The 14,414-nt window shown below is 40.4% G+C and overlaps 1 protein-coding gene across 6 annotated transcripts in view; it reads right to left on the reverse strand.

Moving 5' to 3' along the window:
- The window catches only part of AKAP6 (A-kinase anchoring protein 6), a 481,121-nt gene that overhangs the window by 206,786 nt on the left and 259,921 nt on the right, over positions 1–14,414 (reverse strand). The window lies entirely within an intron of this gene.

The raw sequence follows: 14,414 nt of genomic DNA on the forward strand, positions 1-14,414 counted from the left end.
AGAATGTCTTCAATCAAAATCCAAAAAGAGAATGTGATAAAGAAACATTGAGAAAATTCAGATTCATTTGACTCAGATGGGTACTGGGTGTGAGTTAAAAGGACTGAACAGGTGGGGAAAGGCAAAGAAATACACAGCAAAATGACAAGAGCAAAGAAAAAAGGACAAACTGGCCAGTTTTAGAGACTAGTTATATGACTGCCATAAATGAAGACAAAAGAGACTCAAAGGAAGAAAACTTGAGAGAACAGAACTTTATCAGTAGGTGATGGACAACCAATGAAGCATTCTGGGTAGTAATTACTGTGCAAGTGGAAAACAGGCAGGAGAGGCACCGACAGGAATGTCAACTTGGGAGGCTAGTGTTCAAACCGCGTCCTGTGCCCTGCAAACTCAGCAGAGATCAGGCACAGGGGGCCTAGGGAAGGCCCAGGCGGCATTATGCAGGGGACGAAGCTTCCAGGTTCTGAGTTGACCAAGAAATTTTACTTTTCTTTGTTTTACATGTATGAGCTACTAGTAACATTTGGTTTGAAAACAGGTACTGGCTAATAATTTTTTAAATTAAAACCCCCAATGAGGATCAAATGTTTTACTTACAGATTAGGGATCTGAAGCTCAGAGAAGCCATAAGTGAACATTGATGAAAATAATTTCAATAGGGTGACTGTGGCCAAAGGCACCATGTAGCAGTAAGTTGAAAAGTAAGAGGTTAAAAAAATGATAGTTTAGCAGCAGGGGCAACAAAGTAAAAGAAAGTATTTTGATATGTGACAGGTAGAAAAAGATATAAATTGTCTAATACTCCCTATAGTAATTTCCTGTAACACTGAATTTGTTGCATAGGATGTATGTGTCCCCTATAACAGAAAATCCCAAATCCTCTAATAGAACAAGGCTAAGCGAAGAGGAAAGTTACTTAAAATGCTGAAGGTTTAGTTAACTTGACTGTTCAATGATACAAAGAATACACGTACATCTTTCCCCTCTGTCAACCTTGGCATATAAGCTTTGACCTCAACCCAGCTCTATTCATAGAGACAAAACGGCTATCACAGTTCAGCCTCACCTCCTTGTGAAAGTACCCAGAATTCAAAGGGAACTTTTTCTTCTGTTTGTCTCTTTCTATGAGAAAGAAAACCTTTTCAAAGCAAGAAACTTCCTTCATATCCTATGGTCAGAAGTACATCAGTGGGTTGTGCCTGAGCGGATCATTAACATAGAGCAGGGTGGGGGCTCATGGTAGTTTGATTCTAGCTGTCATTCACTAACTATTACTCACTAACTGTTATTTACTGCATGGGCTGGGGAATGGAGTCTGCCTCACCTGAACTACACAGCATGAAAGAAGGTAGGTATGCAGACAAAAATAGATTATTCTGTTAGGAAAGATGAGGAAAATGGCTATTGGTTAGGTGGTCCACATACCTGTAAGTTTATTTGCAATAATAAACTTAATAACCACTGTTTGATGCTGCTACTGATGATTATATCATTAGCAGAATATCCTCAACCTATTTCTCTTTTATGAGACGTGTGCCTATATTTTCCTTTTTAAAATTTTTTTTTTATTTATTTTTAGAGAGAGGGGAAGAGAGAGGGAGAAAGAGGGAAACTTCCATGTGTGGTTGCCTCTTGAGTGGCCCCTACTGGGGACCTGGCCTGCAACCCAGGTATGTGCCCTGACTGGGAATCGAACCGGCAACCCTTTGGTTTGCAGGCCAGCTCTCATTCCACTGGGCCACATCAGCCAAGGCACTATACTTTTTAATATTCACTTTTATCATTTATGGGAAAAAAGAGAACTAATGATCGTCTAGGAGAAGTACACAAAACGAAAGCTTCTATTTCAAGGCATTCTTTGAAAGACACTATTGTGAAACAACATCTGCTTAAAATGTAGGATTTCCAAAGATTCTATCTTCAAACTCTTTTATCCAATTTCCCTTTTGTATATTAATCAATGAAGAATAGTCATTAGGCTTTTTTGTGTACAAATGAGACTATAGGGATCTGCACACAATGATAGAAAATGCTATTGTCAAAGGTCTAAAACAGGAATACAACTGAAAACTACTATACAATTGGATAAAATATGAAAGTAATTACAATGGAAGAAAAACACACTGAACACCAAATTCACCTTCATCCAGTGATATCTTTGTTCACATTACTCTTGCTTTTGTTCTACATTAGACAGTTAATAATTCTTAGACTTTAACCAAAGAAGGGGGAAATTCTCAATTACAGTTAACAGTAATAGTTACAAACTTTCTACTTATTAGGAAATGAGAGTTTCATTTTATTCTAAAACGTAATAAAAATTAATAGCACAATTTAATAATTTGTATTCTGTTGAATCAAATTAGTCTAATTTACTTGAGCAAAAACACATCATGACATGAGAACTTCACTTATGAGAGTGGTAGAGGGACTCAGAAATTGCCATTTTATAAATACGTCATTCTTAGAAGGGTTTGTGAAGAGGAGAAACAATGTGCGATCAGAAAAGGAGATCAGTGTGAAGAAGCCCAGGTTCTGGAAGCTCCTGAAGTCTTGAATAACGGGGAAAGTCCCAACACGGTAAGCTGGGCGGCACTACTCTACAACGGTCACCGTCGCTGATACTACTGAGCCTGCTTAGCATCGGCATCATGAGTTTATATCAGGTGCTTCTTTGTTTACTTTCAGTGAGGAAAGGAAGAAAAGCTTTAGCCAGGAGGGGCTGAAAAGGAGAAAAGAGCTGAGAAAAAAGGTGTTTTTCAAAATTCCTAATAATTCAAAATGCATAGCCCTCAAATTATGGATAAACCTCAGAAGGTGCAGATGAAGTACTAAAGTTTAAATATGTTGATGAAGCTGCTGATTTCTTTCTTTTGGTCTCAAAAAAATTCTAACAAAAACTATTGATCTTACTGGTTTTAGGAAGATGAAACTACCCAGTGGAATTCAATATTTCCCCATCTAGCTAATGACAGTCAGAAGAGGTATCAAATTAATGATAGCAGGAAAACAGATTTGACTGATCGAGTTTAGAAAAACACATAAGTGTGTGTTTTATGGAGACTGTTCCAGAGATCTGGGCCAGGCCATTTTGCAGAGCAGAGCTGCCCAAACCTGTATTTCCTACAAATGGCTGGCATTGTATAAACTATATTATATTAAGTAAACCACATTCATCAATTACTAGAATGATGTGTATGTGTACACAGATTATAGTGTACCAAATATAATATGTCAGAGATTAGACTTTGTTAGAGATTCAAATAGTGGTATGATTCAGTTCTGCCCAGTGAATTTATGTCAATTGAGAGACCTCTACCTTCTCAGGTTCAAGCTCACTGAATTTTGTTAGAGAACTTTAGAAGCAAAGACTACAAATTTCGTCAAGCAGCGTGCTGGTCAGCTGCTAAGTCACATTAGATGCTTTTACTCTTTTTCAAAGTAGCAACTCAAAGTATATTCTTTCAGCAAGTCTGCTTAAATAAAGACTTTTTAAAAATCTAACAATCTATTAAAATAATTAATCAACTGACCTGACTCAGGCAAGTACAAAAATAATAATGAAATCACATTTCTCCTTTTTATAGTGTGAATTGCTAGCTATTTGGGGAGAATAGTTGAAATGGCTCTTTTAAAGACTGTGAGGCAAAGAAAATGGGAGAGAATTGGAGAAAAGAAGAGTCGAGGGTAGAACAGGATTGTGCCATTACTTACACAGCTAAGACATAATATCATGGAAGATGAGAAGATAAAGGGAAGTTCTGTCTTTAGCTTTGATAATAATAATAATAATAATAATAATATGTAAATCGACCATCAATGTTATATATCAATTTAATTATAAAATTAAATTAAAATATTTTAGGTCAAATAATGTTCAAAGCCCATCAAACAAGAAGGTGTGGGCTGTAGCTGCTGTGCTGGGGGGTTGTGGACGGCAGCCCCCTTCCTGTTCACTATGGATTTAAATGGCTATCCAAGATAACAATGGAAGGGGTGTCACAAGGCCGTGTGAGATTAACCACCACCAAATGTGTGGTACAAATAGTAAATGCAACAGAATTTAGAAGGTGTAGCAATCACTTAGGCCTGAAAACTGTGGGAAATTTTATTGAGAGGGTGGCATTTGAATCCCACTGTTGTTCTCCAACCCTCTTTCGATTCAAATGATTGCCTCACTAATCACAGTGAATTTTCCTTCATTCTAAATCCTTTGGCTTTCTTCCCTCTTTCCTATTTTGCTTACCACCCAACAGTCCTTCTTTCTCTTTTATCTCATAAGTTATACCCTCCCTTCCTGAAACTCACAGCTCCACTTGATTCCCTTCCTCTCCTTCTGAATCACTGTGCTAGTTCGTCTTCTTTCACTTCCTTCTTGAAACTACCTTCTTCAATGGTGCTTTTTAAACTATTCCTCTTCTAGGTCTTATAAACATGCAAAGGCCGCCCTATCCCATGAAAAGTTCCTTTGACCTGCGCCTCTGCTGTCCCCTGGCTGCCAGCATTCTGGGATGCAGGGCTGGGAGCTCCACTGTTGAGCATGTAGATTCTCGCTTAAGCCCCAACTCTCATATGGCATCCTTGCTCTGAGTTATTCCAAGCATTCCTCAAAGTTCTATCAAAACTCTCCTTTATTCTTACACGATAGTCTTTTCTTGTCAGAATCAACTTCCAAAACTATAGCTGTGGTTTCTATTTGGACTGCCAAACCTGTATCGTTAGCATGGATCCCCACTGCAAAGAAGCCTCAGGCTTGCATTTTCAACTGAGCATTACACACAACCACGTAGAAATGATTTTCAGGCTTCCCCTATTCCTAAATCCTTGTTCTCAAACTTGCCTATACTTTGGAATCACCTGCTGAGATGATGGAAATATCTATGCCCAGGTTACACACCCAGACATTGTTATTAACTGAACACCAAGGTCACTGTCCTCCATTTTCAAAACTGCTCCTTCTCAAAAGGTGTCCAACCTCAATAGTAACACTATTCACCTAACTGCTCAGGCTCCATTCCTTTGAGTCATCATTAACTTTTCCCTCAGCCCTGCACTCCCTGTATAACAAACCCCAATATACCCTCTTCCACAAGACTGCTCCTTCTTCTCTCTCTATCATCACAGCCACTGCTTTACTTCAGCTGCCTTCAGTAATTGTACTAGTTCCCAAAGTCATTGTCAGCTCCTCCTCTCTCATCCTATTTTTTTTGCCATCTGCTTTCTATGGCTGCATCTAATCATCAAAAATGCTCATGGCACACTAGGAAAACAAACTCTTCGGCTGATTTTCAAAGCTCTGCAGTATACAGCTCAAAGCTTTTCAGAATTTATTTTCCACCATATCCTCACCCTTCCCGTAAACACGTTCCTCACCGTTCCCCTTCCCCGTACTTCTACGTCCGTTCCTCCACCTGGGATGCTCTCCCTCTCATATTTTCTTATGAAGATATGAGAATATCTTACCAGAATAACTTATCAGAATATTAGAGACCTCCACAAAATCCATCTACTCTTGGGGGTGGGAGGAGCCTTCCCAGACTCCATCAGATTGAAATAATGTTTCCTCCCCCAATATCCCTATCTCGTAAGTGCCTTATTGTAATATTTATCACACAGTCTGCCTTAATTTAGAATTATGTATGTGTATAGCTGTCTCCCCTCCTGGGTAGTGAGCAAAGAGAGTTACAGTATTCAGAGCTATGAAATCACAATGTAGTGACATATTCAATATTTGTTGATTTTAAGATAGATAAGACCAGTATACATAGAGAGAATGGGAAAAGCCCTGGGCAAAGGCAAAGAGAAAAGAAAAGGAAAACGCATTTGGAAGACGATGAATCAACTAGATCATTTAGGAAAAGAAACAGTGACATGAATCTTGACTAGACAGGGGGAGTCAATGACAGGAAGAGGAGTTTGGCCTTTACCCGGTCAAGCAAAGTTTTTAAAGAGACCCTGAGTATGTCTGAGAGTCTAGCACGTGTTTGGAGCCCAAGTCTTTCCAACAGTAAAGTGAAAACGATGACAGGTGCTGTGACTGCTAGTATCATTGGGAGAAATGAATAAGACGATCCAGGCACAAGGCTTGACACAAACCTAGACCACAGTGAGCCTGCTTTAAATGCTAACCTCACCAATAGAGTATGTTACACACACACACACACACACACACACACACAACACGCAAAGGGTCATACAATGATATCTGACCAAAAAAAGTGAAGAAAGCTTTTTCTGGCTTTGATATCCAGAGGGAGAGGAAGAAAAGAGTAAGAGCGAGACATGAAAGCATTAATGTCCAAGAAACAGATGTGGACAGTTGGCTTCACTGGACACGTATTTCCTTCTTTTATCTTTCTCCCTCTGCTCCTTCTCTTTTTTATTTTTTACTTCTCCTTTTCCTTTGTCTTCGACTCTTGCTTTAGGGTTCCTTTTTTACCTCTCCCCTTTCTTACTCAGCAAAACCCATGGCCTTGCTCAGCCCCATAGTGGGCAACACTAAATGAGCGTTAGCCTCCACAGGACAAGTAAGTACAGCTGACCCTTGAACAACTTGGGTGTGTTTCCCACCCACCCCCAGGCAAAAAATCTATGTATAAGTTTTGTCTCCCCCAAAGCTTAACTAGAAATAGTCTACTGTTGACCAGAAACCTTATTAATAACATAGACAATTAACATATATTTTGTATATTATACGCATTCCACTGTATCCTTACAATGAAGTAAGCTAGAGAAAAGAAACTGTTATCAAGAAAACCACAAGGAAGAGAAAGCACATTTAGAGTACTAAATATATTTATTGAAAAATTGGCATGTCAACAAGCCTGCACAGTCCACATGTGTGTAGTCCAAGGATCGGCAGTATAACGAGGAGACGCCACCACCCCAACCCAGTGCAAAAGGTCCTGGACGCTGCAGTGAGATGGGCCCCTGTGCTCTGGCTCAGCTGGACTGCCAATCCAGTTAATGTTCCCTGAGAAATATTAACTTTCATTTAGGCGCAGTAGGAGGTAACCCTGGGAATGTTCTGTGAGTCCTGGTGTCAGAGAGCACCACAGTACATTAAAGAATATCTCCATCTCTGTTAGCATCTGAACCACATAAACAGCTACATTCCAACTAAAAAGAAAAAAGCAAAATGTGGACTCCTCAATGCTTTTTGACCTTACTGGATGGAAGAGATACTGGGGGTGTAAGAACAGTTAAACACGCATTAGGAGCGTGCAGCGTATCGAGCGCAGTTGTGTGTGCATTCGAAAGATGCTGTTTTATAAGAGGTCCTCGGTGACTTGATAAACATGAGAGCCAGAGCAAAGTAATCCCTTTAGCAGGGCTCTCTCTAGCTCAGCCCACTCCCCTGCCAGAAACAACACATTCCAGGGAAAAAGTGTAAATCACACAGTGAGGTAATTGTTTCACGCTTTCAAAAATTTACTTATTAAATTCAGTCTTTTTTCAGAAGCAAGCCTGTATCTTGCCTTCCATTTTGTGCTTAACTGCTTACAGATATTTTTTTAAACGTTGGCCTCCACTGTATATTAAAAAGTCCCTCTAATGTGTTTACTATATATTACCTTTCATGTATATCAGGCTGAGTTACAAAACGTGAGTTCTACTGAAACAGGACTGCTTTCCATATAATGTAACTTTGCATCCAAAACCACACAACATTGCAACTCTGGGTAGCATAGATTCAGAGGTGAGGCACTCTTTGACTAAATAAGGAAAAAATAGACTAGGTATCTACTAAGGTCAATTCCTTGTGTTGATTAGAGACACCAAAGAATTTCACTCCCAGATTCTTGCTAAGCCAAATATATCTATCCACCCCCAAGGCCACCAGCACTGGAAGAAGAGTGTGAAAAATCAAGGTAAGCTATGGCCTTATAAATCATGCGGACCATGATAGGGCCACCCATTAAGTGTCCTTTGACCTAGTAATATTTTTATCATCTCAATCGTTTTTCGGTCACCTCAGTAGAGTGGCAGACTATTAAAACAATTCCTTGTCTTGGATTCACCCACACATCTGATAATATGCAAATTTAAGTGCCTCAAGGAGAGTAGAGAAACTATTTTTCATTCCATTCCACCACGAATTTAGCCACCACAACCGATCTTCAGAGAAATAACTCACTTTTGTTTCTGTCTTTCAAAAACACTTTTGAAGAAAAGTTGCCCTTCTGATAACAACAACAAAAAGGACTACTGAAGAATCCGCAGTTGAAGAAAGGGCTCTCCTCGGTGCTGCACATCAGGACTAAGCTCGTGCAGTTCAGCAGGAAGGGCCTGACTCGGACGCCGCCTTTCAGGAAGAGTTCTGCCCAGAACAGGCAGAATCAGTAACGCTTTTACTGCTCATTTGCTTGCATCAAGAACCCCATTCCATTTCAATCTGCCAACATCCTAATTAAGATGATCTGAATCTTAGGTGATCTATTACTCTAGATCTAAGATAGCCCACTCTACATTAGACAAGATGTTACACTGTGTGCTTACACTGAGATGATAAGACCACTGGGCAGAAAAGCATGTCTTTTCTCATGTCTGGCCCGGCACTGGGCTGAGTTCTCTGTCAGCACTCGATAAACAATGGCCAGGCCTTTGCCTATTGTCTTTCTACTATTTTAGGCATAATTTAATCTTAATATGTCACTTCTGGTTCCTTCGACAACATATACCTGTACTTTCTTCTTTTTAACATGAGAAAGAGAGTAAAGTATCTCAAGTAGTTTTTTATATATGTATGTATCAATGTATGGGAGACCAGCAACATAAATATAATTCCCATGCATTACCTTAATGCTATTTCTGAAGATCCTCTATTAAAGAACATTCTAATTACATTAGCTTTTGAGCCAGTGGAGAAAAGAATGTAGAGACAATGCTTTGTCTCACCAAGGCTTTGGAAGAATCAGAATCAAATTCCATAATATCCAGCTGTACTATTATCCCAGGGGCACTATATAATACAGAATAAAACGTCATCTAAAAGGTGCTCCCCAAATCAGCATCTTTCTCTCCCTCAAGTTAAAGAAAGTTACCCCTCACTCTTCAGCATAAAACTGGGTTATGGCTTGGGTGTCTGGTAAACAAAGACACAAAAATGCACGTTAACATTAGACTTGCCCTCCCTGACATCGCAAGAAAGACCAAGTGGTCGGCGACACCCCCAAGTCAGAGGCACACACGCATTCCGTGTCAACCAATACCCAGAACTGCCATTCGTAGGGCTAAGCAAACATGTTTAAGAAATGTCCTTAAGCTCTCTTTTGTACTACTGGTGAACGGATAACACTGATGACCTTCAGAGTCTGATGTCCATTTCCAAAGGCATGAGAACTTCAATTTAAGAACCCCAAAGAAGGCAGGTTTTAAAAAAAAAGCAGCACAACCCTAGAGTTCAACCCAAGTAACCCTCTGTCTCCCTTCACTGACAATATGAAGATGTTCATTGGAACCCAGGCTAAGTCCCTCTTCTTGTAGCTGTAAAGTTTTCTGAATTCATAATAAAATGTTCAAATATTCTTGGTTTTGGAAATGTATCTGTCTCTTTAAAGAGGACGAAGGTAGCACTGTTGTGTGCTTCCAGTGACATCATGCGGGTAAGTCCCAGCCTTGATTCTACAGTATCGGTAATGATGGCGTACTGGACAGGTGAAAAGTAAAGCTCTGAAGGGTCAGAACATTATAAAGAAGGCAACGTGCAAAATTTAAGAAAGCTCCTGGCTTTCAGGATTTTAGGGTCTTGCCTTAAAGGTCAAAAAGAGAACCTAGCCTTTCTTAGTAATTAAATATTCACTGGTTTTGAAATCCCTCCATTTATATATGTTCAAAATTTAATATACTGACAACTTAGTTTAAGGTAATAAATTTTCACCAATCTAAAAGAAAATGCATAACTACAAGTATATTTTCAGTTCTTAGATGTGCGTGCTGAAGCTCTATTTCTAGAAATGGTGAGTTCTGTTCTCTATTTCCATGGATAAAAGATCTCGCAGTGCTGGGAAAACACTTTTCTAAAGAATGAAGTACAACAAATAAGGTATGCTGCCGAGTCCTGGGGGAGAAGTTCCCAGGAAATTCTTTGAATTTCCTCCTGTCGTCTTTCTTTACAAGATTTCTAAGACCAAGTCCTTTTCTTCAGTCCCTCAAACAAGGTAAAAAAGAAAAATACCCCCTAGATATATTCCTCAGATTTTCTCTTATGCTTCTCAAGTTCCCAGTGGCTTCTGAAGTAAACCTAAGAAGAATTCTAGAGTTATTTTCTATTGTGCTTTAATTTGAGTTCCCCTTTTAGGTTGAAGATGAAATAGACGATCATAACTGTCATGCTTGGAGGCGCATTTCCTGGTGCGGTTCGTATAGGACCCGTGCAAGGTCAGTCGTGGAGGCAGGGCTGCCGTGATAGATTCCAAGTCAAGTCCAGCTTTGAGTCTTGCAGAAGTTCAGGGTAACCCATTTCAGCTTGCCCTATTTTAGTGCAATATGGCAAGAAAATTTTCTGCTTAAACAGTCCATGTTAGATAGATCCTGTATAGTTATCTCACTCAGGCTTGGCTAGTGTCAGGTAGTGATATAGGAGGAATTGCTCAAGTCGCTGATCAACAAGGGGCATTTTGTGTCACATTGTGAGGCTTGGTGTGGGTTGAGGCAAGCCAGACAAAACACTGTACACAGGATCCCAGGTTTCAGCCACAACACATTTTCACATGTCCAGATCTTTTATTTGCTCTTCTCACTGCCCATTGTGTCCATGCTGGCAAAGATCACTCCCCACCCCACCCCCCACTACTATTTAAAACATCGACTCTACTGTTAATGTTTCCTTGATGCCGCCAAAGCAGGTTGCTATTTCCTTCTCTGTGTATTCACAGACCTTTGTACCTATCCCTATTGGAGCATTTATCAGATCTTGTTATAATTATTTGCCTGAAGTCCCCACAACTGGAATGTGAAGCCTTGTACATTTACCTGGGACTTACTATGTGTTGGGCACTATTCTAAGCACTTTCGAAACATCAGCTCCCTAATCTACATCACAACCCGCTGAGGTAGACATTAGCCTTGCCTCTGTTTTATAAATGGGGAACCTGAGGCACAGAGAATAGAGTCATTTTCCCACGAACACATAGCTAGTAAGTGTCAGGGGCTGGACTCAGCAGTCTGACTTCAGAGTCTGAGCTTCTCCTATTATTCTTTGGGTTTGCCTAAGGGACTAAGGGAAGTAGTTCATAAAAATTAAACAAATAAAAAGAACAATCATTCTGATTTTTCCATAGTTTCCTAAGCTTAAACTCAGAAAGACATTTTCTTTGTCATAAAATTGATTTCACCTTCTCCCTCCACTATGAATGAGTTCATTTGTCCAGAGAAAATTCAGCCCAATCTGGGGAAGAAAAACCTGGCTGGGAGGTAGAAGGCCTGGGCTTTCACTGGCTCTGCCACATTAAATCTTAAATTCCCAGCACCTCCTTCAGGTCGCACATCCGCAAATACCTAAAAAGCGGCTCCTCATAGCTGCTTCTAGTTGTACTGTGTACATAGAGGGGCAGGAAATGCTTTGGACTGGAAATACTATTACCATTTTTTTGGACTATAAGATGCACTTCCCATACCTCCCAAATTTGGGAGGAATAATGGTTGTTAATACTGCTGTTGAATTCTGTTTACATTAACATTGGTGAAATATTATGTTATTTATGTTATTAAATATTTTACCTTTTTTTTTTTTGCTTAAAAATTTTTTCCCTATATTCCTCCCCTGAAACCTAGGTGCATCTTATGGTCCAAAAAATACAGTAATAAGAAAATCCCAGCTTATTCTTTGTAAACCAATGTGATTCAAGGAAGATCCTTTCCCACTGGGGACAATTCAAATAGAGGGGTGTTTCATTGCTGTCGTTGGTCCAGCACCCAACTCGTTAGGAATTGGATGCATTTATTTTTCCTCCCAATATTTAAACTCTTATCTCTTTCATGCTGTGTGAAAACCCAGCTGGTGGGGGAATAAGGTGCCCATGCAGGAGAGGGGTCTCCTTAGAGCCTGTGACAGGGGCCTCCTAGGAGCTTGTGGAACGCAGGTGCCGGGCCTCCACCCAGGGGGCTCTGGTGTGTCTGAGGCAGGCAGGGCATGGGCAGGTAGGCCTCCTTCTGAGAAATGCTGATATTGTCTCTCTTTCCATGATACATACTTTCTCCTCATTGGGTTATTGTCTTTATTCCATCTCGGTACCTCACTGCAAAATCACCTGATTTTAAAGTGTCAGATCCAAACTGGTCCTGGTGAACAGAGCTGCTCATTTTCAACATAGGTCTTTTATTAATTTAGGTGATTGCACCATCTCTACAGTTCCACTTCGGCACCTCCCCACTCCACCCGCTCCGAGCTCCACACCACAGCCAGGACAGGTTTCTTCACTGCAAACCAATGTCATCATTTCCCTCCAAAGCCCTCCCCCTTGGCTGACCTTACACAGTCCTCCCTCTCTCCAGTTACACTGCCCTGCGCGTAGACTGTTGCTTCCTGAAAGAAGTGTCCTTCGTGTCCTCATCCAAATCACTTCCCCCAGCCCAGCTTCTGGTCGCTCCCTTTTCTTTCACAGCAAGCACAGTCTATAAAGGCATGCCTACTAGATTTAAGTCTGTCTCCTCACTTCACCACAAGCTCCATGAGGCTAACTGCCCATCACCATACCCTGTGCTAAGCAGCACCAGCAAGAGGCAGTGAGTGCTCCAGGTGGTGAGGAAAATGGGCTCTGGGGCCAAAGGGTTCCCATTCAAATCCTAGCTCTGCTACTCACTACCTGTGTGATCTTAGGCAAGTTACTTAACTTCTCTGGGCCTCTATTTTGTCCACTGGGGATTATGAAAGGACCATCTTACAGGTTTGTTGTGAGAATTAAATAAAGAATACATAGAAGTGCAGAACAGTGGCTGGCATGCAGAATGCATCCAATACAGGATAGCTTTTAACAAGTAAGCACTCAGCACACTTGTGTTTAATAAGCAAAACACAACTGAAGTGGGTGTCCTTTCTCATCACCTCTGCTGCAGTCAAAGTATCATGTCCAGTCCACTCCTCCGTGCAGTCCACTCCTTGAGAGAGCTTCTGCCCTGAGAGGTCTGTTGGCTAAGCTCTCCATCTCATGTTATTAGTTCCGGCTTTCGTCCCCTCAACGTCACTTCCTAAAGCTATGCGCTTGTGTGCCAAGCCACCTGTCTCCTTCCTCCAAGTATTTCCTGAGACGTGGCCTCTTCTGTGGAATCTTCTTTAAGTGGAACCGAGCTCAACATTCTATCCTCTGTTTCCAACGGATAAGTTAAAGGTTGTTGTTTGAGGTTCCAAAGCTATAAACACTGTGAGCATTTGCCTGGACAAACGGCCTCACCATTGCAGGGCAGTGTGCATTCCTCCTGTGCCTACACTGAAGGATGTGAGTCTAGGGGGAAAGGGGTCTCTTTAACTTGCTTTGCACATGTTCAGCACAATGCCAACCCACATGGATGCTGAATAACTGGGACCTGATGATGATTTAATTAATCGCTTTGTCCATGCCAGAAATAAAACCCTGAACTCGTAAATCTGTTTCTCCCATGTTACAATATGTCCCGATGCTGTGTCTATTATGAGAGTGGTTTTCTGCATTTACTTTCGCCAAAAAAATGCAAGAGAAGACAGAAATTACATGAAAATATCAAATTACTACAGTTATTTTCCACATCTTCAGTCTAAAGGCACCTTTAGAACACTGTATCAAAAGGTGCCTCATTTAAAGTTTAACCACATATGCTTGAAGGGTTATTTCATAAATCTAAAATGGAAAAGCAAAACATGTCAATACTCATTTCTAAAGTACTTGTTGTATTCGGCTCATGTGCCATTATGGAGAACTTACACTCAGAGCAAAAAGATTTGTTGCAAAGCATATGACCTTCTTCCCACTACAATGACCATCCCCTAATTAGGCAATGCATCTGATAGTCATTAACAAGAATGAGATAATGAATCACTTTCTCTCTTCTTTGTTAATTTGCTGTAACCAAGCGGCTAATGGATGTCAGAGCTGAGTGATTGCACTGATTATAGTGATTTATAGTTGCAACAAAACAATTTAAAATCATTCTGATTATTCATGTTTAAGATGCTTTATGTTTTGTTTACTAAATGTTTTATGTCCCCCTTTCTCCTACTGCTAAAGTGCTGTCCCCCTCCTACCCTGTCACTTTTCACAAAAAGACCTGTTCCTAGGAAACTTGAACATTGTAGGCTTTTTCTATTGTTTTAAAGTAAGCCAGTTCATTTTGTGGTAGATAGATAAATGATAGATTGATAGGTAGGTAGATAAATAGATAGATAGATAGATAGATAGACAGACAGACAGACATATACAGTTTACACACTAGGAAAC

The sequence above is a fragment of the Sturnira hondurensis genome, unplaced genomic scaffold (genome assembly GCF_014824575.4).
Source record: "Sturnira hondurensis isolate 20B ecotype Veracruz unplaced genomic scaffold, ASM1482457v3 Scaffold0006655, whole genome shotgun sequence".
Lineage (NCBI taxonomy): Eukaryota > Metazoa > Chordata > Mammalia > Chiroptera > Phyllostomidae > Sturnira > Sturnira hondurensis.